Genomic DNA, 27,237 nt, shown 5'->3' with positions numbered 1-27,237 from the left:
CTCCAAAACTGTGAACAGTACATTTCTGCTGTTTATAAATTGCCCAGTCTGATGTATTTTGTTATAGCAGCCCAAACAGACTGAGACACTCCTGTGTTTGCCTTTGAGTCTCTGCCAAATGTAAGGGATGGTGGCTGACTCCCCTGCTAGAGCAGCCTATGAATAAATGGCATTTGTTTGTTTTAATTAGGGTGATCTTCATTTATTTCCACACAAGCAAGTCTGTAATATTCAAAATGTTCTCAGCACTACATTTCTATGAAATTTTAGAAGTGGTGACCTCCAGGAAAGAATTTATATCAACTTAAAAGCAAATTTTCAACTCCAGATGATTAAAATGTAAATTATCTTAGAGGAAAAGCTATGACAGTAAAATTGAAAAGTACTAACATGTTAGTGGAATATGTAAAGAAGAGACTGTTTCAGTCACACAAAATAGAGAATCGCAAATTTCAAATGGGATTTCTTAAAAGGAAATTGTCACATATTCAAAATTGTTTTCAAGTGGCCATTTTTACTGCAATAAACCAACAAACCAGTTCCAATGTAAAGTACACACTAGGACACTTTTTATTAATTAGCTAGCAAAATTGAATTCTACATTACAAGTTACTTTAGATAACTCTCAGTTATCCAGTTGGCCCTTTAACAAACAAAGGCTCAACCAGACCCATTTCTTTTGAGAACACGATCACAGCTGTTAAGTCTTTCAAGCTCACTTTTCACATAGTTTTATGTCTTGAACCCCATGCTTCTACATACCTTTATATTTAAACAGGAGATTTTAAATAAGCAAAGCTAGTGCAATAATTTTAAAGATAAATCTTTATAACTTGATTTATTTCTATTCTGTCATTTCACATTACCATTTGGTGTTTTCATTTATGTGAAAAATTTAAAATACTGAACTGAAATATGAACAGTAAGATAAAATATTTTTGTTTGGTAAAGTGTCTAAGGATTGACCGATAAAATGCAGAATGCCCAGTTAAATTTGAATTCAGATACACAATGATTTTCTTTTGTAAGTATGTTTCATGCAATTTTGGAACATCTTATACTATATAGTTTAAGTTTAATTTATAGTTTAATTTCTGACAAACTATAGTTCATCAGAAATTAAAATTCAACTAGGTATACTGTATTTATGTTTACTAAATCTTCAGCATTATTAAGATTTCAGTTCATAAATGACATAGTTTATTGAATTTTAAAATCTTTAAAGTTGAAATAATGGGGAAATTCTCTTAATTTTTAATTGTATTGAAATCAAATAGTAAAGAAAATAAAATGTTACATAAATCATAAAATAACTTGTTTACTAACACTGTATCTACTGAAGAAATTTTAGTTTTATCAAAATTCAGTTACTACTAGGCAACTATTTCATAAATTATTATTATATAAGAGTACAAGCAAAGTATCAAAGTTCAAAATCTTATGCAGACACACACACACACACACACACACACACACACACACACACACACACACATAACTATTACCCAGAACAATACCGAAATCAATACACTTAACTGACCTTTGATTAAAAAAAAAAAAGGCAAAACAATGAAACAAAGGTAACCATTTTGAAAGACCATGCTGTAAAAATTAAACATCCAAATTCAGAAAACAAAAATTCAGCCACGTGCCTTATAACATTCACAAAATGAAAAATAGACCTAATTATAAAACACAAAACTAAAAAATTCTAGAAAATAATATAGGATAAAACCTAGGTGATCTTCAGCATGGTGATAATGTTTTAGTTAAATCAAAAATGGTTCAATCTATGAAGGAAACAATTGAGCTGGACTTCAGTAAAATTTAAAATTTATGCTTTGCAAAAGAAAAACAATGTCAAGAAAATGAGAATACAAGCCACAGACTGGGAGAAAATAGTTGCAAAAGACATGACTCATAAAGGACCATTAACCAAAATACAGAAAGAACACTTAAAACAATGAAAAGATAAAGAACAACCTGATTTAAAAATGAGCAATAGATCTGAACAGACACCTCTAACAAAGATATACAGATGGCAAGAAAGCATATGAAAAGATGTTCAACATCATACGTCATTAGGGAACTGCAAATTAAAACAACTATTAGATACAACTACATTCCTGTTAGAATGGCCCAAATCCAAAACAACAACACCACCAAACAATGAGGGTGTAAAGCAGAGAAATTATCATTTATCGTTGGTAGAAAGGCAAAACGGTACAGCCACTTGGAAGACAGTTTGACAGTTTCTTACAAAACTAAACATACTCTTACCACAAGATCCAGGAATCTCACTCTTTGGTATTTACCCATATGCAGTGAAAACTTCTCTCCACACACAAACCTGCACATAGGCAATTGCCATAACTTGGAAGCAACAAAGATGTGCTTCAACAGGTGAGTGGGTAAACTGTGGTACATTTAAACAATGGAATATTATTCAGTACTAATGAGAAATGAGCTATCAAACAATAAAAAAATGGAGAAAACTTAAATGCATACTACTAAGTGAAAGAAGGAAATCTGAAAAGCCTACTGACTATATGATTCCAACTATATAACATTCTAGATAAGGCAAAACTGTGGAACCATCAAAAAGATCAGTGACTGACAGGGGTTAGAAGAGAGGGAGGGATGAATTAGGCAACACATACAAGTTTTTAGGACGGTGCAACTATTCTGTAGGTGGTAAATATGTGGTACATACCTTTGCCAAAACTCATAAAACATAAAATGTAGAACACAAGTGGTAAACTTAATGTAAACTTCAGACTTTGAGTGACAGTGATGTGTCATTGTAGATTCATAGACTGTTACGAATGTATTATTCTATGATGGAAATCCACACTGAGGAAAATTGGAAACTTTCCACTTTCCATTCAGTTTTGCTGCAAACCTAAAACTATTCTAAAAAATAAAGTTTATTAAATGAAAAGAAAATTGTCAAATATTAAAGAGTGATGCTTTCTTTTGTCTTTTTTTGTATTTTTAACGACTTTGTTTCAGAATAGGAATGGATTTGAAAATTTTTTATAATATTCTTACTTTACTATTTGCTTATCTAATAAATGATTCCCAAGAGATGTGAGAAGAAAATTTGCTGAATTTAAATTTTTTCAATCTGAAACGATGTACCAGAGTTGGACTATATTTACTTTTTGATTAGAAAACATAAAGATTTCTGAAAAAAGTGTTTTTAAAATTATTCTACACTTTAATTCTAGATCACCTCTTCCTCAAGGCATTTTCTGTCCTTAGAAAATCAACTATTTATTCTCTCTGCACTCTTTATATCTGGTATTTCATGGTTATTGGCATCATATTATGTTGCAATCATTCGTTTCTATCTCTGCCTTGTGGAGAAGACTGACAGCATCTCAAGCTAAAGCATGGGTGTATGTATCTGTATATACCTAGACCAAATGTGTTCCTAACAGATGCTTGCCATATATATATATACTCTCAAATATATATATTTATTTCATATATATATTCGTATGCCGACTTATACTTAGTATCTCATTGTTTATATTATTTTACATTATTCAATTTAATTATAGTTTTAAAAACTAAAAAAATCAAAAGTTGAGATATTGAAAGTAATAATATATAAATACAAATATTTTGTGTAGCATTCGCTCATTGCAATGAAATAAATGAAATTGAGTACGAATCATACTTTCTAGTTCATTTTTATTTTGAATAAGCAATAAACTATGTGCTTGTGTTAGTCAGCCAAGGCTGGGGAGAGAAATAGAAAAGGCTTAATCATTATCAATGGACTTGTCTTCTAAAACACTTAATAGGTTATGTAAAATCTATATAAACCACTCACTCTACCTTTTATCTACATTTATTAATTTGTTTAAAAATCTCAGCTTTCCCAATTTCTCTTCATTGGCAACTAAAATAAATATATACTGAACATATTTAATACATCTGAAAATATGTTTTTTTCATATACAAAGAAGAAAAGAAAACTAACTTTTAGTGGCTATGCAGCTACCAGGCACTATGATAATCTCTTTACATAGTTACCTCATTTAAATTGCATATCAACACTGTAAGGGATGAATTTTAAATCTATTTTGTAGATAAGGAATTTGGGAATATTAATTAATTCGGCCATGGATTAGCACAAACAGTGGCTACACAGGAATCCAGACAATTAAAGTATAATTTGTTTAAAGAAGGTAAAATTATGATTCTCATATAAACATAAAATGGATGTGTACGAATGATTTAATATATTTAATTAATTCTTTAATTAAAGTGAAATCCAGTAAGATGCTACAATGGATTCAAAGGAGAAATTAAAGAACGAAATATATACAGGCTATAGGGAGTGCTGAAATGAATTTACAAAGAAATGTAAAACTACCCAATACCCATTGAACAGTGATCAATTGCATTCCACCGAACACACTTTGTTTGCATTTATACAAACAAGAATAATTTGCATTATTTTCAGCTTTCTTCAACTTACAAAATAAAAAATATAGCTTAATAGTGAAAGTTGCAATCCCAAAAATCTTCAGAAACCCTGGAAAAATAGTTTAAAATATGATTTGTGTTTTATTGACAAGATAACCAGTACGTTTTGGCTATTTTAAATATTTTATATTTGTCTGAAACCACTCAACAGCTATTGACGAACTCATGATCTAACCAATTGTGGTGCAGGTCTAGTCCTTAATAAGTTGATAGAATTTATGGTATTCGAGTTCTTCTTGTGACCTACTTCCAAAAATACATTGCAAAAACTACCTAACTATGGGAGTTTTAGTTAATTCAGCCTAGCTAATTGAGGAGATAGAAATTATTACCATATTATGAAAGTTCCTGTGTCAGTTCTGGGTCCCCCAAAATAATTGATATATTTCTAACTTTGTATATTCGTATTTCTCACACCATACAAGGTCTGTACCAACATCACTCTGACAGAGACGAGCTTTTTGTCTTTGATAATTACTAGGTTAAAAGGTCATACTCTATCATAAACCAATCCCAAAAACTATATAAATCTCTTGACTGTTTTTGATCAAATTAATTATGGTATTTTTAAAAAGTAAACATAAGATGATATTTGTTTACACATCATTATAGATTTTTGCTAAGTTTACATAATGGGCTCTCAAAACAAAGGAAGTTTTGATAGAAATGTGTCCACTTCTCTGCTGCAATTCCCCAAATATTCAACCACTTCATCTACCTTTATTTTCCTCATGAATCATCTAAAATATTGATAATGGCTGATCTGAAATCCCTGTATGGTATTCACAACATACAGAGCAACAGTGGAGCTACTTCTATTGAACGTTTCTGCTCCTATGTATTATTTTTCCATATTTTAATTGCCTATGGGATAGTGTTGAACTATTCTGAACTCTTACATAAGATGCTGGTTTTTATTCCGGAAGGAAGTTAAAGTACTGGTAAATTATCTCGTTCTTTGAAGTAATGGTCGTTGCCTTTAATGTAATAGGTTTATTTCAGTTATACTCCTTTGTCCTGGACTTACTGGAAAATTCTGGCACTGCTGAGTCAATGACAAGCCCAAAGGTTTTTCCAAGCCCTTCTAACTTAACATAGTAGTGGCTAAACTACAAATATATCTAGCATCAAGCAGCTGCAGAAATCTTCATCTTCCATCGTGCTTTTTTGGGGGGCCTTTATACATCCTATGCATGTATAATGTAAGAGTCAGTAAAGATTTGAGGGTAAACTGTACATAGTTCCTGTGTTTTTTCCTGTGTTATGTTTCCTGTCTGGGATTTCTCCCTCAACTTTCAGCTTCTCTGCCATCACAATGTCTATATTTTAAGTTCCGTAAGACTTTCACTTTCTCATTAAGCCTTTCTCTCTCATGTGCCCCTTGCAAACTGGGAAGTGTCCTCAAAGAAAAACCGTTCAATATCGAGACCTCTAGTTTCTTTCCTTTCAACCAAGTCTGCTTGCCAGCGTCTGCCTAGTTTCATTGTTCTCTAGGGCCTCAAATACTATTTTTTAAATGTCTAACTTTTCCAAGCTTTCATAATTGTTATTTTTCTAAAGGTTAACAACTCAATAGAGGCAACTGGCCATTCTCAAGAATAATTTTTCATTTATTCTTGTAGCATATTTTTACTGAAAGTAGAATTGTACGTTGACAGTCTTTTATTTTTAGTCTTTAAAAATGTCATTCTATTGCTTCTATTATACTTTTGAGACTTTAGGTCGTCAGGTTTATTGTTGCTTCAACAAAGTTAAGTTTATTTTCCTAGTTATTTTAGATTCTTTACTGACTTTGAATCATCTTTGATCTGCTTCTTTGTCTAAGTTCTCACGTTTAAAAAAGTTTTTTTTAATGTGTTGCAGATTGTATATTTTTAAAAATGTACACAGGCAACAGATGATGTATTTATTATCCAGAAGGAGAATACACTTGCCCCACTAGGTAAATAAAGTAAGAAGTTCATCATCTTCATCCCTCAGGGATTGAGTAGGAATGGAAATGGATTTCAGTTTTGATAAAGGAGTATGTGTGTTTGAGGAACATGACAGGTATCTGGGGACCATATTCCTCAACTGCATATTTGATTGTATGTAGTTTTATCAGTTTTAAAAAAGACAGTAACCTTAATCGTGCTTAAGGCAATACTGTTGTTAAGGTCTCGCCAATGCACTACAGTGTAGGAGACTCTCCTTGTTTGAGGTATCACTTGGAGTTATTTTTCTCATGACCAAGAAACTTAAGGAGCGTGGACAGAAAGAGTGAAGTTGGAAGTTTGAAGTTGGAAGTGAAAGTTTGTAAAGGACCAATTGGAGGCAGCGGTGAAGGCTTGACCTGGGATCAATTAGGGGCTGAAATAAAAGCTTAGCCCAGGACCCTGGCCCAGGATCAATCAGGGGCTGCAGTGATGATTCGCCTTGTTTAAATGAAGACTTAGCCCACGGACAATTACGGAAAGGTAGGCATATGTAAAATGGTGAAAAGTAAGAGGCCAATAGATGAAAAGTAAGAGACTTAGGCATGTCAAAGAAAGAGAAATGTCTCCAAAAAGAGAGTGGAATTTTTTCTTCTAGGTTCACAGAGTAAGCATTTCCATTCAAGGACGTGGGCTCTTTCTTATCAGGGACCAGCGGTTTGATTTTCAGGATGTTCTTTGAAGGAGTTTTATCAAGGACCCACCCTAATTGTGACGGGTTTCTTACTTTCTCCTCTCTCATTGTCATAACTATTGGAATCAGCTCTTGTAATCTTGCATAGCTCATATGTATGTACAATAATTTATTTGAAATCCCATATCAATAGATATTTATCATGTTTCCATTTTTTTCTATAAATGATAATATTTTGATAAATTTCCTTGTGCATGAATATGCATTTCATTTTTGTAATGCTATCTTTACAGTAAAGTGAAATTTCTGAGAAAAGTGGTACATACTTAAAATCTAATAGTGAGAGTCTAGTAAACTTTTACAAATGTGCTTTCTTACTAGTACTAAATATTGTCAATTCTTAGTATTTGCCAATACCACACGAGAAGCTTAATACTTTGCTGTTATCTTTATGCCTTTGACTTAATGAAGACGAATATTTTTTCGTGGTTTAATTGGAAAATTTGACTATTTCATTGTGAATGTTACTTGTAAGTTTTGCTTTATCTTCTACTAAGTTACTGTCTTTATTCTTATCGAATTAAAAGTTTTCAGTAAGACCACGAATTCTGCTTTGCATGTGTTTTTCCTCCTTATTTAAAATACACTATTCTATCCTGTAGACATATTTTAAACTTATATTCAGTCAAATTTAATTTGTTTTTTAATATTTAAGAATTTTAATAATATATTTAATATGTTTAGAAACCCTTTACCTTAGCCAACTTAATAGAAATATTCACTTATGTTTACTTGTTTTTAAATTTAAGTTCTTGTTTATAAGGATGTTTTTCTTCAAATACTCATCTACATGTTTCACCATCACTTATTAAACATTTTTGTGTGTATTGTTCAATATTTTTTATCATATGCAACAAATTCCCATGTGGACTTTTTTCTCCTTCTTTCATCAAGTCCACTAATTTATGTTTATATCCACAGGAACTACTACATTTTCCAAAAATGTTAGGTTTGTGTTGTATTTTTATTTATGGTATATTGCTCCAAATTCTTCTTAAATTAAAAAATTCCAGGTGATAAAATTATATAAGATTTTAAGATAAGTCAGAAAATACAGAATAATAAAATAGCATTTTGTTTTAAGTAATAAAATTCAATAATAAAATATGATAATGTAATGATACAATAAATTAATATATTGTTTACATAATCACACTCAGCAGTGTTTCTTTGTAGGCTTGTTGAATGTTTTTAGGTTTCATAGGCTCATATTTTTGCCATATTTTTAAAAATTTCTTTCTTTTACCTCGAACACAAGAAACATAATTATTTTAACATCTGTGGCTAATGTTTCTAATAACTAGATTATCTGTGGGTCTCTGTGTCTTTTTATTTTTCCTTTCTCATTTTCTCTCATTTCTCTCCTTTTTTGTGTGTACTGAGAATTATTTTAAAACTGCTTATAGAAACAAATACTTAATACATGTAAGGCTTAAAACATAGATGACAGGTTGATAGGTGCAGCAAACCACTATGGCACATGTATACCTATGTAACTAACATGCATATTCTGCACATTATACCGGAAGTTAAAGTAAAATTTATAAAAAGAAAATGTATTTGATGCTCAGGATGGAGCTATCATCCTCCAGTGTGGATTTACATTTGCTTCTGCCAAAGTCTTTTAGCTTTCCAATCCCAAAGGAACTTTATTAAAGCCCACCCTCCTGTAGGTACTGGACTACAGCAGGAGTTGTCTCAGCTCTTTGAGGTTTTAAAAGTGGTGGTCAGCCTCTCAGAACATCCTTCTGAAAATGAGCAAGTGTTCCCAGAGTAAAGTAGCCTCCCCAGGCCTCTGATATAGAGACACTGGCTCACTTAATGTTTATTACCTCGTGCACTCTGATACATTCAAGCACATTTTATTTAGTATTTTGTCCAAGGTTTCTAGTCATCATCAGTAAAAGAGTCATGTCCAAATTAGCTATTCTGCCAATATCAGCTGCAGAAATACTTCTACAATTAACTTTGGCTATGGAGGTGACAGAAGAGGGAGGTAATATTGCTACATTTAGCAAATAAAAATACAGAACCTTCAGTTAAATTTCACTTTCAAACAAAGAATGAATAATATTTTAGTATGTCTGATGCAATATTTGAGATACATTTAAAATAATTTTGTGGCTTAGCTGCAATTAAATTTAACTGGCTATCCTGCATCTGATCTGGCAACCCTAGAGGGACATAATTGGGAGAGCTATAATGAGCATACAGAAAAGGGAATCAAAAATCAACTTTGATACTCAACTTTCTTTGAAGAAATGGAACATGATAAAGTATAAATTTTTCTATTTTATTCCTAATTCTGCCATAGCTAGTTTGTTGACCCTGCAAGTTATTTAGCAAATGCTTTTCTTATGTCCTAAACCCTGCCTTATGTAGCTGACAGTTTTCAATGTGTACCATTCAAAAGAACATAGTTAAAAGATGAAATTATTATGGGAAGAATATACAAGAGAAATGAAATCATAGAAACATAAGTACCTCACTCCTTAATTGTCACTGCTTGAGTCCAATCAATTATCATGTCCTATAGATACATCTTAGTCTCTTTCTTATTTTTTTCATCTCTCTCCATTGCTATTGATTTAATTGAGGGCCTCATTTTTTCTCTTGTACCATAATGCAATGTTCTCTTTCCTGCTACTATTTTCTTATTTTTCCCTTTTTCCCAATACATCACCTGCACTGCCACCAAGATAAACTCTTGCATGCAAGCATTATTACACCACTTTTCTCATCAATGCTCTACATAGCTTTCCTCCAAAAAAAAAAAAAAAAAAGGGCAAGAAAAAAATCTAAACTTATTGTAATATCCTAAAAAATCCATTAATACTAGGCTCATGCCTGTAAACCCAGCACTTTGGAAGGCCAAGGCGGGCAGAGCATAAGGTCAGGAGTTCAAGACCAGCCTGGCCAACATAGTGAATTCTCATCTCTACTAAAGATACAAAAAATTAGCCAGGCGTGGTGGCATTTACCTGTAATCACAGCTACTCGGGAGGCTGAAGCAGGAGAATCACTTGAACCTGGGAGGCAGAGGTTGCAGTGAGCCAAGATCACGCCATTACACTTCAGCCTGGGTGACAGTGCGAAACTCTGTCTCAAAAAAAAAAAAAAAAAAAAAAAATTGTAGGTATCTACTCACCTCTACAGCCCCTTTTCACAATACACCATCATCATGAATTCACAGTTTTCAGAATGCATCCATCTTTCTCATGTTGCTTTGACTTTAGTGATAAAGCTTATTCCTTCTGGAACGCCCCTTTTATCCTAACATTACACAAGTTGAATTATGTACTCCCAAAATTCGTATGTTGAAATCCTAAACACCAGTACCTCAGAATATGACTGTATTTGGAGATAGGGTATTTAAAGAGCAATTAAGTTAAAATGAAGTCATTAAGATTAGCCCTAATACAAAATGACTGGTGTCCTTATAAGACTATGCTATTAGAACACGTATCTTTACAGAAGGAAGATCACGTAAAAACACAAGAAGATACCGGTGATCTACAAAACAAAGAAACAGATCTCTGAAGAAATCCACTCTCTGAACACCTTGCTCTCAGACCTATAGACTCCAGAGTGATGAGAAAATACATGTCTGTTGTGTAAGCCACCAGTCCATGGTATTTTGTTATGGCAGCTGGAGCAAGCTCTTCACATTTGATTGTGAGTTCCACAAATTCTGACTTCTGGCATACATAAATATGTTTTACTTTTATATTTAAAATTATTGAGACACCCAAGCAGACCTAGGTGTTTCTTCTATAATCTGTAGAGTTTTAAACACCTTTGTTTTATACAAAATTATCTGTGTTCATGCATTCATCTGCTCTCTTTAAATTAGTCTCCTGTTATATCTCTATTTATTTTCCTCTAAGGTTGTAGATTATTTTTGGCTGGAATCATTGCATAGAATTAGAAACACATCATGCTGGGTTTGACTGACAAATTGTGATGCATTGGAGGTGTGCATTTAATCTCTCTAAGCCTTAGTTTTATTATCAACAAACAGGTAGAAAGTAATACCCATCTCATAGATTTTTGTGTGGGTGAAGCTGGTGCCTAGCTAGAGTAAGTGTCAAATGCTATCATATTTCTACTTCCTTTTGGTTAATTGTTGTTATATATCTACCCTCATGCTTGGGTGAGAATATTTCACCTACAGTACTTCCGTTTTAGAACTTCTAGATTTTCCTTAGACATGTAAATATACTGAAATTGTATTTATATATCTCAACCTCTTGCATTAGACTGGAAGTTAGGTCAGTAACTATTCCTCACTCATGTTTTTATTCCAGAGTGTCAGACATATAGTAGGAATAACATATGTTAAATTGCAGAATATTTTCAACATACTATATAATGTATTCACCATAATATCCCTCTAAATTTGATAGTGAGGGATTATCCTGTTTTTCAAAGTTGAAAAATCTGAAAATATTTGGATTGTCATTTAATATGACCTACTTCGAAAACTCACAGTGTTTGGCTCTTCTTCCATCATTTTTTTCTTTCTTTCCTTCCTTCTATTCCCCATGACAGCGAAGACTTTCATTTATGTGGTTTGGACTCAAATTAGGAATGATAGAATTGAGCATCCTAAAATACAGTAAAGACAATTACACAGCGCTGTTGTGCACATTATCCTCCAATAGGAACTGTAAATACCAGTGTCCATAAATAAATGCTACAAATGTAGCAATTGCAGTGTGTGATGAGTGATTTTTGTTTGCTCTTCTTCAAAATTGGCAAGAGAAGAAACTTAAAAAAAAAAAAAAACAGCTACTGCTTTGCTCATGACAGATTCTCCCATGTACTTTTTTAAAAGCCCAGTTGTTATAAGGTCAGTTGGTATTCATATCTATGTCAAGTAATGGCATTCTTGTTTTGAAAGATCTTTGACATAGCCCTTTGGAATGTGGAAGAAACTTATTAGAAATTTGCCTTGAAAACCAGACCGAAGAAGACTTCAGGTGTATGAGACACTTGTCTCCCAGGTCTGCATTTTAGCTACAGTGAAAAATAAATCAATCAATTTAAATATTTCTAAGAACTATAGACTCTATATAAATGTTCTATATTCTTAAAATTAAAAATGAAAACTGGCGTTGATAAACACGCATAATTTCTGACTTTTTATTAAAGTAAAATGTACCTGTAGAAAAATGCCCAGGTGGGTAACTCTAAATTTTCATAAACATGAACATACTTCTGTAACTAGCACCCAAATAAGGAGACAAAATATCCAAAACCCCAAAAGCCCTCTTCATATTTCCTTGCAATCACTATGCCCCAGCCCCATTAAAGGTAACCACTGCTTTGATTTCTAAAAACATTAATTCATTTACCCTGGCTTTGTAGTTTGCATTAATGACATTGTAGGTGAAGAAAAACATTACATTTACCTTCTTAGGGCTTTCCGCTGGGCCTGAGAATTAAATTGATATGAAACATAGTAATGGTAAAATCATGTAAATTCATTTAATATAAATTTTATGTGATACAGGAGCCCTCCTAAGCAAATGAAGACACAAGGAAGCAATTAGAGTCAAATGCTGATATAGTATATCCACATTTTACAATTTTACACTATAAAGTGTAATGAATTGTAAAAGCTTGAAAATGCAAAGATGCAGAGGCCAGGGTAGTCAGTTAAGTAAAGTTAGGATAGCTAATTGAGCGACTAGGGAGATAAAAATTAGTTTAACAAGATTTGTTTGCAGAAACTTCTCTAGGTTTTCACTTCCTATTCTTGACAATAGTATTACTTTCTTCCTGGTATAGGGAGAATATCTTTGACATAGCGGGGGTTATATCTCCTGCTTTCACTAAATGTTGTTCCTGAGATTCATTTATTTTATTGTGTCATAAATCATTCATTCATATTTTTGCATAGCATTTTCTTGTGTGAAGAGTTATTCAACCAATGATGGGCACTAAGGTAGTTTCTGGGTTTGATCCACTATGAATAGTGCTGATATAATCATCCTAGAACATATCTTCTGGTGAACTTGCATGCAGTGCAATTTACATGCCATGTGACATGCATATATTCAGTTTTAGAAGATGTTTCCAAAACATTTCCAGAATAGATGTACTAAACTATACTCTTACTAGTAGGCTAAGAGATTTCTGATTGTTCCATATAATTGTAATTTCTCATATCTATCAACTTTGAGCAATTATAATAGTTACTGTTCAGTGAGTAAGCAATCTGCATAGATTATCAATTATCCTCATAACAATCTCACAAAGTAGAATGAAACTTTCACTCTGCAGGAGAAGAAATTTATGTCAAAAAGGGTAACACATTTTTCAAGGTCAAATAGTGAATAATATCAGTTCAGGGACTTTAATTGTGGTCTTCCTGACCATATTGCTTTATAATCCGAATATTATCATAATCCTATTAGTACATTAAATTAGAATTTAACAAGATAATATCTGTGGCAGCCTGCTGTACAGCTTACAATTGAATAGCCATTGTTGCTTCAAGTTTTATAGTTTCCTACATCTTTTATATACTATATGCACAGAAGCTTTGTGAGGAAGTTTTATTCTCTCCATTTTACAAATGGGGAAAATGAGATTCACAAGAGATAAGCAACATTCATGAATTTATGTTGAATTAAATGTTTAGGTCAGAGTACACGAATTGAAGAATATGAGTAATTTGAGGACAGGGACCCTTTTTTTTTCACCACTGCATCCTGAGTCCCTGTAAGAGATCTGGCACATAGGAAGCCCTCAATAAATGCCTGATGAATAATTGAATAACTGAATAAAAATAGCCAAGAAAAAGATTATGTGACTACAAGTGTGTAGACAGGTCTCTCAACCTTAGTTGTCTGCCTCCAATCCTTCATGGTAAGGAAATATTCTTTCTTGAGAAACTGTTATTATTTTTTAATTGAGTTTTAATTTAAGTAGAATTGCCTATAAAACCAAAAGAATCTGTTGCTTTCCTTCTGTTAGAAATGTGGACTGGGAAGTTAGAGATGTATTTGCATCTAACATAACAAGCTAGTTATCTGGAAAGTTTGTTCTCTTATGCCGCCATTTAACAACTATCTTCTAAGTGCCTTCCAGGGACTAAAGAAAATAACATGTGCTGGGGATAATTGATGCAAGAGGAAACACGATTTATCTTTACAAACATTACAGTTATAGCTACATATACTGCTTGGGACTCAGTTTCCTAATTCATAAAATGAAATAGGTTTAATATTTTCTCAGAGTATTTTCATGATTAAATGACAGGGCATCTGAGATAAAACATAGACAAGTAGCTACTTACAATGGCCAATATTGTGAATCTTCTTTAATTATCTATAACATAGTGAACACCAATATACGAAACCATGAAAAATAGTCATTTTGTTCGGGCATAGCATTACATTTCCATTTCATTTTGTGACCCTAGCATATTGAGAAATAAATAGTCATTGATTTCCTCTATCACTGACTTATTAATGTAAACAATTATTATTTTTTTTTTTACCAAATAAAAACCCAAAGTCCTGTTTGTTTGTTTGTTTGTTTGTTTTTGGTTTTTCTAATCACTTGTTTATTTATTTACTTTGCAAAAGGGAATGGCAAGAAACAAAACCAACCAAAACAAACAAACAAACACTTTAGACAGATTAGCTTTAAAAGAGCTTAATTGAGCAAAGAATGATTCATAAGTCAGCCAGCGTCCTGAACCAGTAGAGGTTCAGAGAGCTCTACCCAGCAGTGCAAGCAGCAAGCTTATATAGGCCAGACACAGAGGCAAAGTAGAAAAATTACCTGATTGGCTATAGCTAGGCATCTGCCTTTTTTGGACATGGTGTGATGAATTGACTGCCTGTGAATGACTGAAACCCAGCTGCTTGTGATTGGCTGAAACTCCATCGTTTGTTTCAAGGACATACTCTTAGGCTTTCAGTTTGTTTACATAGTAAGTTAGGTTGCAATTCACTACATAGGGACTCAAAGTATGCAGCCTGCCTCAGGCCAAATTTAATTTAACAAGAAGTTGGTCATCTGTGGAATAAAATGTAACTTTCTGACACCATATGGGTACAAATACATCATATTTGCATGAAAACCACCTAAAATTACTATTTAGTAAGGCTCCACCTTCTTCATTTTTCAGGTAGTCCCACTTTACTTTCTTTAGGAGTCCCTGCTGGGTGATCTTTCTTTCATATAAGAAGAAACTTACCAAACCTAGAGTTTTCTCAAGGAGAATTTTAGGACCACTAGATAAATCACTTTTTCCCCCATCTGCAAAGTAAATGCTGATTGTCTCCTCAGGGAGCACAAGTGTTCAGGGTAGTGAACAGTAGCAGAGGGGCTGAGGCATGGTTCTTACAGCCTTGTGTAGGAAGCCCTGCTCCCCTCTGCGGACCTGCTGAGTCATGGAATGTCTACCTTGCCTTGGAAATCTTACCACTTAGAAGCTAGTCTGCTAGGAGAACACTCATGATTTTTAGGGCAGAGTGGAGCCACGTTCCACTAGCCAAGGATCTGTGGCAATACTAGCTTCAATGTGATTAAATAATGCCCAATTTATTTATTCATTAGTCATTTAGGGAGGTGGTTGTTTGTGCCAGCCTTTGTACTAAACCTTGGCATTAAAATGAAAAATACAGCATACTTCATATCTCTGAGACTACAAAATACTGTACCTATTGGTGATGCCACCAAGATATACCTATGTACTTTTATTGACAGGTTGTGAAAGGCCATCTTATCTTAATTTTGCATTTCTTAACCTCACAAAGGCAGTAATCAGAACATTCTCTTTCTGAAGGAAAACGTTTTAAGATCTGTTCATTGTTCCCTTAACTGATTTCTGGTCCGTCTTTAAATCTCATTTAAATGATTTTCCTTTAGTTTAACACCTCTACTTGGTACAACTCTCTTAAATTTGCTATTGTATTTCTCACAGTTTTCTTTACAACATGCAATGCTTGTGGAATCACAATGAAATTACTAAGTAATTTCTCATTAAGGTTTTATTTTTCTTGACACTTTTTTCAGGTGAGCTGTCATCACGATTGTCAGCAATAAAAAAAATCACAAGTTTAGCTAACAATGCTGCCCCACTGAGTTTTGCTTGCTTGCTTGCTTGCTTTCTTCCCATATGTGTTAATTTTTTCCCAATACATTTTTGATAACAGGAATAAGGGTAAGCAAGCCACATTCTATGCATTAAAACATATTGTCTTTTTGTATGAAAAAGCATTTCCCTGATTAATTTTTTGTAAAAATACAAGCTGTTATGTCTTTTAAAGTTTAATATGAATATGTAATAATAAAATCCTACCTTTGTGGTCATTTAGCATTTCCAAAGCCAATATAAAAATTTCATTTCATCTACACTTTCTAACATGTCCACAATGTAATAACTTACACATAAGTAGACAGAAAATAAGGGGCTAGAAAATTTAAGTATGATCTCTGAAAATATAGTAAAGATCAGTTTTGAAATTTCTTCTTCTGATTCCACACTAGGTATAATTCAAATTAGACTATAAGATAGGGGAGTGTAAAGGATTTTTTTAAACTTGTTCCTTTTTGAAAAAGCAGTTTTAAACTAATATTTGCCTACCTCCTAGCTCAACAGCCATGATATAGAAATGTTTTTATTTCTGTTTGTCTAACCTATTTCCCCAATAACTCTAAAAGTGGACACTTCTTCCAGTTTACTAAACATTGGAAAATGTTCAGTACATAAATTTTATCATAGGCATAATAAATATTATCTCCAGAAAAAATTCTGATATAAAATTCCAGACATTTGAAAAAAGGAATTAATGTTTAACTAACGATTTTGATATCAATAATAATAAAAGTTTTGCTAATAGGACATATGGGCAATTAGCACTTAGATGTGGCTTATAAAATATTAATGCTATCAGGCATGCATTAAAATATTTTCATTAATAATAGGGGCTGCACTTTGTAGGATTTCATATGTGAAATAAACCAAAGACTCAAAGAGCTTAACTCAACTATTCAATGCCATGCAACCTGGAATTAAATTGAAATGTTCTAACTGGCTGCAAGTTCAGTAATGCTTTTCAGCAATACTGTTGCCCTTAGAAGAGAGTTAAAACATAATTTAGCCTACCAAGAAAAGTAAAAACAAAGACAACTGCTTTTCCACTTTTGTAAGAGAAATGAAATGATACTCATTACTATCATTTAGAACTTTTTATATTCCTTAATATTTTAAGCATTAGTATTAAATATCTGGCTTGGCCCTTCTAGTGGCTAAGGTACAGCAGCACAAAATCTGTATTAAATCTCCTGAAATCTACTCAGGTTTTGGAATCACTGGATTCAGCACAATGATAACCTCGCAGCTGAACAGCAAGGGTCTCAACCCCAGTTTATAAAAAACAAAACAAAACACTGAGATACTTATTTAGTTTAGCAGTTTGGAAATTCAATGCTGTTGCTTAAGAAATGGGTAAGCATTTCAAACTTAATACTTAAAATTCTTAATGTATGATTTCAGTGATAATTGATGTGTATGGCACTAACTTTGGAATTCCAAAAAATGTACAATTTAGACTGATTTTCTAGATTGATGAAGAATATAAAAAATATGATGAATATAAAAATATTATGAAGAATACAAAAAATATGCAATCATTTTAAATAATATTTTTCCACTTGTAATGATTAAAATTTAAATGATAATTTTAAAATTTCTTCTCAAATATATGTATACTTTTTTTCTTAAGAATACATGCAATTTCGGGGGAATATATAAGAAGAAAAAGTTATGATACGTATATGGGAATACATTCTTACTTGAGAAGAAACTGACTTCCAGCTAAACTAGTTAATGATTGAAATTGGAAGGCTTGAGAAAATTTGTGTCTATGGGCATGGCATTTTCATTCACCATAAATGGCATAATCCCCTTTGATAAAGAATCTCTTGAAAATTTTATTGAAATAAAATCAGTAAGTACCTAAACTGAGATTAATCTGAATTAAGATTGTCTCATGAACTCTTATTTAGTTGTTTATGATAGAAGTCACTTGAAACAAATTATTTTAAAAAGTACATAATAAAATGAATAGAAAACTACCTCAAATTTATTAACAGTCATATGATTTTCATCATCCATTTCAAGTAGAAGTAAGTGGCAAACTCTATAATTGAAACATAGAAAAAATGTAAACTTTCCTATTCAGTTTTAGTTTTGGCCAGAATGTCTGAACTTGTAGCCAAGAAGTCTTCAAGTGAACTTGGGAAGAATCTGACTTCTAGCTAAACTAGCTCATGATTGAAATTGGAATGCTTGAGAAAATTCAAGCGATCTGGCAGTGATTTCCTTCAAATTTTAGAAATCATTTGGATCATAGCCACCAAGCTGAAAGAAAGTTTAGCCATCCAATTTGTGCGCTGGGCTCATTTTGTGGTTTTGTGTAAGAATCCATTTTATCTTCCAGAAATAACATTTTAATTTTATTTCTGATTTTTTTCTTTTGTCATTTGTGTTGCTCTGCCTTTGATCAGAACCTTTCTGTGTGGGATATCAGATAATGTAACATTAGCTACCAGCATCATGATTAGAAATTTTGAGGTCCCTTGAGTACAGTAATAATAGCTAACTTGGTTCCAGGCTCTTTGGCAAGAGGATGTCCTGAAGGCATATGTTACAGTGAGAGAAGTTACTAATTCTGCCATTTTTTCTCTCTTCTCCACAATTTCCTGGCAAAGGAAAAGCTTTCCCAGTTTTCCCTTGCAAAAGAGAAATAGAAAATAATCTATTACAAACAAAAAGGAAGAGAGAGAATCTATTACACAGAAATTTTCTCTCTATGTAGTCCTACAAAGTGTAGCAAAACATATATATACATAATCTATTATGCTTATAGAAAAAAAGTTTCACTAAGTGAGTAGTAGAAAATAAATAAAGATAAAAAATAGACACGGTAGCAAGGGCTGCTAAACAAAACCAACATCTAAGCCAACCCTATGAAAAAATTAGCTCTCCCTCTCAATCACTAACTGGTTATTTGACAGAAGCTCCAAGGCATCTCCAAACAAAATCATTAAATGCAAAATCCTAGTGAGATCAAGGCACTGTTTTCAAACGAATGCAATAATGTGGGCCCAGAGGCCTTAATGAAATTAAACAAAAAAAGAATAAATCTGTGATATAATCAATGTATGATTTCAATGATAATTGATGAGTATGGTGGTAAGTCAGATCATGGTTCAAAAATACTCTACCAATGCTCATTTTAATGTCCATGATTGTTGGGGAATGGACCCTGCTAAGAGTTGCATCCATGGGGAAACTTTATAATCTCAAGAGGATCACTCTAGTCTTACCATTTCTTTTTTTGATTTCTGTAGCTCTCAGTTAGTTAGGCATTTTTTTCTTCTTTATTCTCTGTGACCAGTATATCCTTGTGCCCATCTTTGCCTTCTCACTCTTAGGTGCATTGAGATGACTGATATGCTTCCATTGTCTTCTCAGCTTTCTTACTTTCCCCCAAAATAATCACAATGGCACTCTTCTTATTTTTCTTATCTTTAAAAAATACATGAGTCTTCCAGAAGAATAATGAAGAACAAAGTATAGTTTTTGAATTTTCACAAAATTTTGCAGAAAATGAAATAAACCAATCGGGAAAGGGAAAAAAAGAAACACACAACATGAAGATGGTATCCTCAATAAAACTTGTAAGGAAGAAATCCTGATGAACTTCTGAACATGGGCCACATGGTCATCCTGAGATCAAGGGCCGCGTATTGGGGAATGAGGGAAAAGTTGAAGAAAGTTCTAGATGAATTCTATAAACTAAAATAATGCCAACAGATACATCCCTAAATAAAGGACTCCATCACGCATACGAACCTGGGTGAGGACTTAAAAATCAGTCAGTAAGACTAAGAAAATCTACAGATTTTAAGTTTCTGGTGAGTACAAAAGAACTACATGCATGGATATAGAAGAATGTACAGAATAATATGTAAGATTGAGTTGGTTTAAGTTCTTATGACCCTCAGAAGTATTCATCAGATACTATTTTGAAATGACAGAGACTACTCATGATGAAATATACTGAAATTAGAAACCAAATTGAGCATAGCAAGAAGAGTGGGGTCAAGAGAAACAGAAGATTCAGAGAGCTGTGCAGGAGAACAGATCACAAAATTGTTATTAACAAGAAAATTCAAAACCTCATATACACCATGGAATACTATGCAGCCATAAAAAATGATGAGTTCATGTCCTTTGTAGGAACATGGATGAAACTGGAAAACATCATTCTCAGTAAACTATCGCAAGGACAGAAAACCAAACACCGCATGTTCTCACTCATAGGTGGGAATTGAACAATGAGAACTCATGGACACAGGAAGGAGAACATCACATTCCGGGGACTGTTGTGGGGTGGGGGGAGGGGGGAGGGACAGCATTAGGAGATATACCTAATGCTAAATGACGAGTTAATGGGTGCAGCAAACCAACATGGCACATAGATACATATGTAACAAACCTGCATATTGTGCACATGTACCCTAAAACCTGAAGTATAATAATAAAATAAAATAAAATAAAATAAAAAAAGTAAATTCAAAACCTCAAATAAGAGAGAAAAATCTAAATAGAGCAATTTAAAGGGACAATTAAAGAAATGTGTGAATGAACTTTACATCCACATAAAAAACAAACAAACTGAAAAATTATGTCCTCACCAGACATGGTGGCTTATGCCTGTAATCCAAGCACTCAGCAGGATCAAGATGAGAGGATTACTTGAGGCCAGGAGTTCAAGACCAGTCTGGGCTATTAATGTATCAAGACCCAGTCTCTACAAATAATAATGATGATAATAATATCCTAGCCCAGACTTTTTTCACAGAAAGATTCTTTCAGGTGTTCCAAAATCATCTAGTCACAGCGACTCTAAAACTATTACACAGCATGAAAAGGAGAAATTTTTAAAATTCCTTTTATAAAATGACTACATCATCATGAAACCTAATAAACATTAAGAAATAAAGATGTAACTCAATATCAGTTATAAATGTCAATAAAAATGTTTAATGTGAGTTTGCAAATAGAATATATAACAGTGAATAAATAAATACATTATCAAACAGTGGGGTTCTTTTCAAGAATGCAAGTATGATTCGAGAAGAACATCCATTAATATAATTCATTCTATGAATACATCTATGAAGAAAAGCATCATAGATGCTGAAAAGGCATTTTGCAAAAACCAAAACCCTTTCCTACGAATAAAACAAGAATAAATAGAAATTTATATAATAGGTTTAAAAGTAAATATTAGTCAAAAAATCAAATTTTACTTACTGGATACACACTGGAAGCATTTCTCCTAAGGTTAGGAGAAAGAAACAGAAACTCACTGTTACTTCTACAACTGAGCATATTTTCAATGTAACTAGGTAAGAGAGAGCAACAATATGTTCAAAAAGTAGAAAGAAAAAGACAAAACTATATTTGCTGATGTTATGATTATATATTTGAAATGTCCAAGAGGATCTAATAAAATGCTACTGCAAACAACAGAATCTAGTAAATTAATGCTTTAATAGATTGCATATGTACTAAACTAAAACTGTTTCATTTTTTAAAAAGTTACAAGATAAAATGTGCAATACTTATTTATAAAATATTTAAACAAAAACTTTATATAAATTTCCTAAACATTGTATGAAGAAATCTTTAAAACATTTTAAAGATACAAAATAGAACTGAACAAATAAAAAAGTATCTCACATTTTTAATAGAAAAGTTCAATGTGAAAAATATGTCAATTCCACTTAAGTTGATATGTAAATATAACGTGATTTTTATCAAATAATCAATCACTTTTTTCCTGCAAGTAGACACATTATTAATTCTTATAGAAAAATAAACAAGATTCAAGAAGCAGGAATTAATGAACAGCGACATTCCAATAAAAATACCCCAAAGCAATGTTACAATATATTATAATTTTCCATAATTAAAGCACTGTGGCATCAGTGACTAAACAAAGCAATACAAAAGAATATGAAGAGATATGTGCATCCATGAAAATTCAGTAATAAATACAGCAACCCAAATCAGGTGATGAATGGTATTTTTAATAAGGAATTGTTAGATCCTTAAAAATTCATTTGGAAAATGTATATAATTCAATCTAAACTTTACATCACATTGTGGCATACAGATCAGAGATTTAAATGTAGACACTGAAATAATATATGTGCTAGAAAAATACATGTAAATTCCATTATAATCCAGAAATGATGGGAAGCATCCTAAATATTATGTAAAATATAAAATACAAAATCAATACAAGTAAAAATAAGTAAATTTGAATAAAACTTTACGATGTGGAAGAATATTTTTATCATAAACAAAATTAAAAAGGCAAAAGAGCCAAAAGAGGAGATTTGCAATTTATACACAAAGATAAACCTTAATACTGTTCTTCAGTATCTAAAAGACAAAATTAGTGAAAGTCAGCTAAATACGCAAAAAATGCAAAAGAAGAAAATAAAAATTCTTAAACTTATGAGACAATGCTCAACCTCAAGAATAAAATACATTTAAATTGCAGGTAAATATAAGTAAGTTACTCTTCAAAAATACAAGTGTTTAAAAGTGGCAAAATTGCAGATTGCACATACTCATTTTCTCTTGCCAAAAGTAGATGGTGATTATTAGTTTTCTATGGCTGCTTTAACAAATGTTCACAAACTGAGTGGTTTAAGACAATCGAAATTCTCAGCACAGCTCTGGTGGGTAGAAGTGCAAAATCCAGATGTCAGCAGAGTTGGCTTCTGAAGTTCTGAGGGAAAATATGGCCCATGCTTCTCTCCTAGCTTCTGCTGGTTGCCAAGAATACCTGTCATTTTGTGGCAGACAATTCTCCCTGCCAATCACGTGGACAGGCCTACATAGCACCCCAGTTACACAAATTTCCACAGCACTGCCTTAACATTTAGCAAATAGTTAAACCTAGAGAAATTGGTGCCCAGACATCAAAGCTATAGATGAAACATATGGCCAGTAGGAGTCTTGCATGTGCCATGGTGTACACGTGCCATGGTGGTTTGCTGCACCCATCAAACCATCATCTACATTAGGTATTTCTCCTGATGCTATTGCTCCCCTAGCCCCTCATCCCCCAGTAGGCCCTGATGTGTGATGTTCCCCTCCCTGTGTACATGTGTTCGCATTGTTCAACTCCCATTTATGAGTGAGAACATGCAGTGTTTGGTTTTCTGTTCCTGTGTTAGTTTGTGAAAATGATGGTTTCCAGCTTCATCCATGTCCCTGCAAATGACATGAACTCATCCCTTTTTATGGCTGCATAGTATTCCATGGTGTATATGTGCCACATTTCCTTTATCCAGTTTATCATTGGTGAACATTTGGGTTGGTTCCAAGTCTTTGCAATTGTGAACAGTTCTGCAAAAAAAACCATACATGTGCATATGTCTTTATTGTAGAATGGTTTATAATCCTTTGTGTATATACCCAGTAATGGGACTGCAGGGTCAAATTATTTCCGGTTCTAGATCCTTGAGAAATCGCCACACTGTCTTCCACGATGGTTGAACTAATTTACACTCACACCAACAGCATAAAAGTGTTCCTATTTCTCCACATCCTTGACAGCATCTGTTGTTTCCTGACTTTTTAATGATGGCCATTCTAACTGGCATGAGATGATATTTCATTGTGGTTTTGATTTGCATTTCTCTAATGACCAGTGATGATGAGCATTTTTTCATATATTTCTTGGCCATATAAATGTCTTCTATTGAGAAGTGTCTGTTCATATCCTTTGTCCACTTTTTGATAGAGTTGTTTGTTTTTTCTTATAAATTTGTTTAAGTTCCTTATAGATTCTGAATATTAGCCCTCTGTCAGATGGATAGATTGCAAAAATTTCCTCCCTTCTGTAGGTTGCCCGTTCACTCTGATGATAGTTTCTTTTGCTATACATAAGCTCTTTAGTTTAATTAGATCCAATTTGTCAATTTTGGCTTTTGTTGCCACTGCTTTTGTTATAGTCATGAAGTCTTTGCCCATGCCTATGTCTTGAATGGTATTGCCTAGGTTCCCTTCTAGGGTCTTTATGGTTTTAGGTTTTATGTTTAATTCTTGAATCCATCTTGAGTTAACTTTTGTATAAGGCGTAAGGAAGGGGTCAGGTTTCTGTTTTCTGCATATGGCTAGCCAGTGTTCCCAGCACCATTTATTAAATAGGGAATCATTTTTGCATTGCTTGTTTTTGTCAGATTTGTTGAAGAGCAGATGGTTGTAGATGTGTGGTGTTATTTCTGAGGCCTCTGTTCTATTCCATTGATCTGTGTATCTGTTTTGGTACCAGTACCATGCTGTTTTGGTTACTGTAGCCTTGTAAATATATTTTGAAGTCTGGTAGCGTGATGCCTCCAGCTTTGTTCTTTTTGCTTAGGATTGACTTGGCTATATGGGGTCTTTTTTGGTTCCATATGAAACTTCAAGTAGTTTTTTTTCTAATTCTGTGAAGAAAGTCAATGGTAGCTTGATGGGGATAGCATTGAATCTATAAATTACTTTGGGCACTATGGCCATTTTCACAATATTGATTCTTCCTATCCATAAGCATGGAATGTTTTTCCATTTGTTTTTGTCCTCTCTTATTTCCTTTAGCAATGGTTTCTAGTTCTCCTTGAAGAGATCCTTCACATCCTTTGTAAGTTGTATTCCTAGGTATTTTATTTTCTTTGTATTGAGTATGATGGGAGTTCACTCATGATTTGGCTCTCTGCTTGTGTATTATTGGTGTAGAGGAAAGCTTGTGATTTTGCACATTGATTTTGTATCCTGAGACTTTGCTGAAGTTGCTTATCAGCTTAAGATGATTTGGGGCTGAGACAATGGGGTTTTCTAAATATACAACCATGTCATCTGCAAACAGAGACAATTTGACTTCCTCTCTTCCTATTTGAATTCTCTTTATTTATTTCTCTTGCCTGATTGCCCTGGCCAGAACTTCCAATACTATGTTGAATAGGGGTGGTGAGAAAGGGCATCCTTGTCTTGTGCCGGTTTTCAAAGAGAATGCTTCCAGCTTTTGCCCATTCAGTCTGATATTAGCTGTGAGTTTTTCATAAATACATCTTATTATTTTGAGATGTTTCATCAATACCTACTTTATTGAGAGTTTTTACCATGAAGGGATATTGAATTCTGTTGAAGGCCTTTTGTGCATCTATTGAGATAATCATGTGGTTTTTGTCATTGGTTCTGTTTATGTGATGGATTACACTTATTGATTTGCATATTTTGAAGGAGACTTGCATCCGAGGAATGAAGCCAACTTGATCATGGTGGATAAGCTTTTTGATGTCCTGCTGGATTCAGTTTCCCAGCGTTTTATTGAGCAGTTCTCTGGAAAGGTTTGCAAGCAGAGAAATAAAGACAGTAATTGAATAATGTACAAGTGGTCCCAACCTTTTTGACACCAGGGACTAGTTTCGTGGAAGACAATTTTTTCATGGATGGTGGGTGGGTGGTGGTGATGGCTTCCCATTGAAACTTTTCTACCTCAGATCATCAGGCGTTAGATTCTCATGAGGAGCATGCAACCTAGATCCCTCACATGCACATTTCACTACAGGGTTCGATGACAATTAATACCATTGCTGATCTGACAGGAGACAGAGCTCTAGCGGTGATGCTGGCTCACCCACCCCACACCTCCTGCTGTGTGGCCTGGTTCCTGACAGGCCACAGACTGGTACTGGTTAAGGACTGGAGGTTGGGGAACCCTGATGCAGGCAAGTAATGATGTACTAGGCATCTTACAGTTGTAGTTGTGCTAAATCCTCATGCTATGTACCACATTCAGAACAATATGAGGAAGAAAGTGGTCCTCAAGTGAGAAAAGACCTGGGGGCCACTGGGAAAAAAAAAAAAAAAAAAGCTATGAGCCAAAAGCTAGTGATTGATAGTGCAACAAATTAGCAGGTAATGTTAACACCAAATCCATAGAATCTATATATAAATTAATAAATGTTTCATGTTCTACAACTCATTGAAGTATTCTGAAACATAGAAGCCTCCCTTATCCATTCTTCTTCTACCCATTAATTTTATATGCCAAAAGAAAAAGACTGGACTTTCAGAAGTAAGACCTACAATCTGAGTTCATATTTGTTATCTTCTATGTATGCTGCCCAACAGGGTAAACACAAGCCACATGCGGTACGTACGTTTACATTTAAATTACTTAAATTTAAAAAAATCGATTATTTAGCTATGCTATCCATATTTCAAGTTTTAAATAAGCACACATGGCTCATGACTGCCCTATTGAACAGTGCAGATATAGAACATTCTCATACTCACATAAAGTTCTATGGGGCAGCACTGCATACCAGGTAGGTGATACCCAAACATAGCCAATGCTGCATTTCAATATCACATCGAATGGCTTAAGAATCTTTCTTATATAGCTCTTATATCAAGGCTACTATTATTTGATAAACAATAAACTGTTTTCTAATAAATGGGCATTTAGTCTTCTTTTTATACCTAGTACATAACCAGTTAAAATCTTCTCCTCTATGAATAAAATTTCAGTTCCCCCAATATTATACCCATATGGGCTTGCAAAGATATTTATTGTCCTAAAACTCTGATCCATGACTTCAATTTCCTGAACAAAAAACTTCATTCTGGCCAGGTATGGTGGCTTGCGCCTGTAATCCCAGTACTTTGGGAGGCTGAGGCAGGCGGATCACCTGAAGTCAGGAGTTTGAGACCAGCCTGGCCAACATGGTGGAACCCTGTCTCTGCTAAAAATACAAAAATTAGCTGGGTGTGACGGTGCGTGCCTGTAATCCCAGCTACTCGGGAGGCTGAGGTAGGAGAATCACTTGAACCCGGCAGGTGGAGGTTGCCGTGAGCCGAGATCGCGCCACTGCATTACAGTCTGGGAGACAGCGAGACTCCATCTCAAAAAATAAAAAAACATTTTATTCTTACCACTTCTCTACCTCTTCCACTTTCTCCATGAAAGG

At 33.5% G+C, this 27,237-nt stretch overlaps 1 long non-coding RNA gene across 1 annotated transcript in view; it reads right to left on the bottom strand.

The window, feature by feature from the left end:
- LOC131384612 (uncharacterized) overlaps nucleotides 1–27,237 on the bottom strand; it is a 461,813-nt gene that overhangs the window by 54,126 nt on the left and 380,450 nt on the right. The window contains exons 4-5 of the long non-coding RNA XR_009215632.1: nucleotides 11,657–11,775; nucleotides 10,149–10,266 (exon numbers count right to left, since the gene is read on the bottom strand). This is a non-coding gene — a long non-coding RNA (uncharacterized LOC131384612). The remainder of the gene's footprint in view (nucleotides 1–10,148; nucleotides 10,267–11,656; nucleotides 11,776–27,237) is intronic.

Source organism: Hylobates moloch, unplaced genomic scaffold (genome assembly GCF_009828535.3).
Source record: "Hylobates moloch isolate HMO894 unplaced genomic scaffold, HMol_V3 SCAFFOLD_11, whole genome shotgun sequence".
Taxonomy (NCBI): domain Eukaryota; kingdom Metazoa; phylum Chordata; class Mammalia; order Primates; family Hylobatidae; genus Hylobates; species Hylobates moloch.
This window is presented reverse-complemented; position numbering and strand designations above follow the sequence as displayed.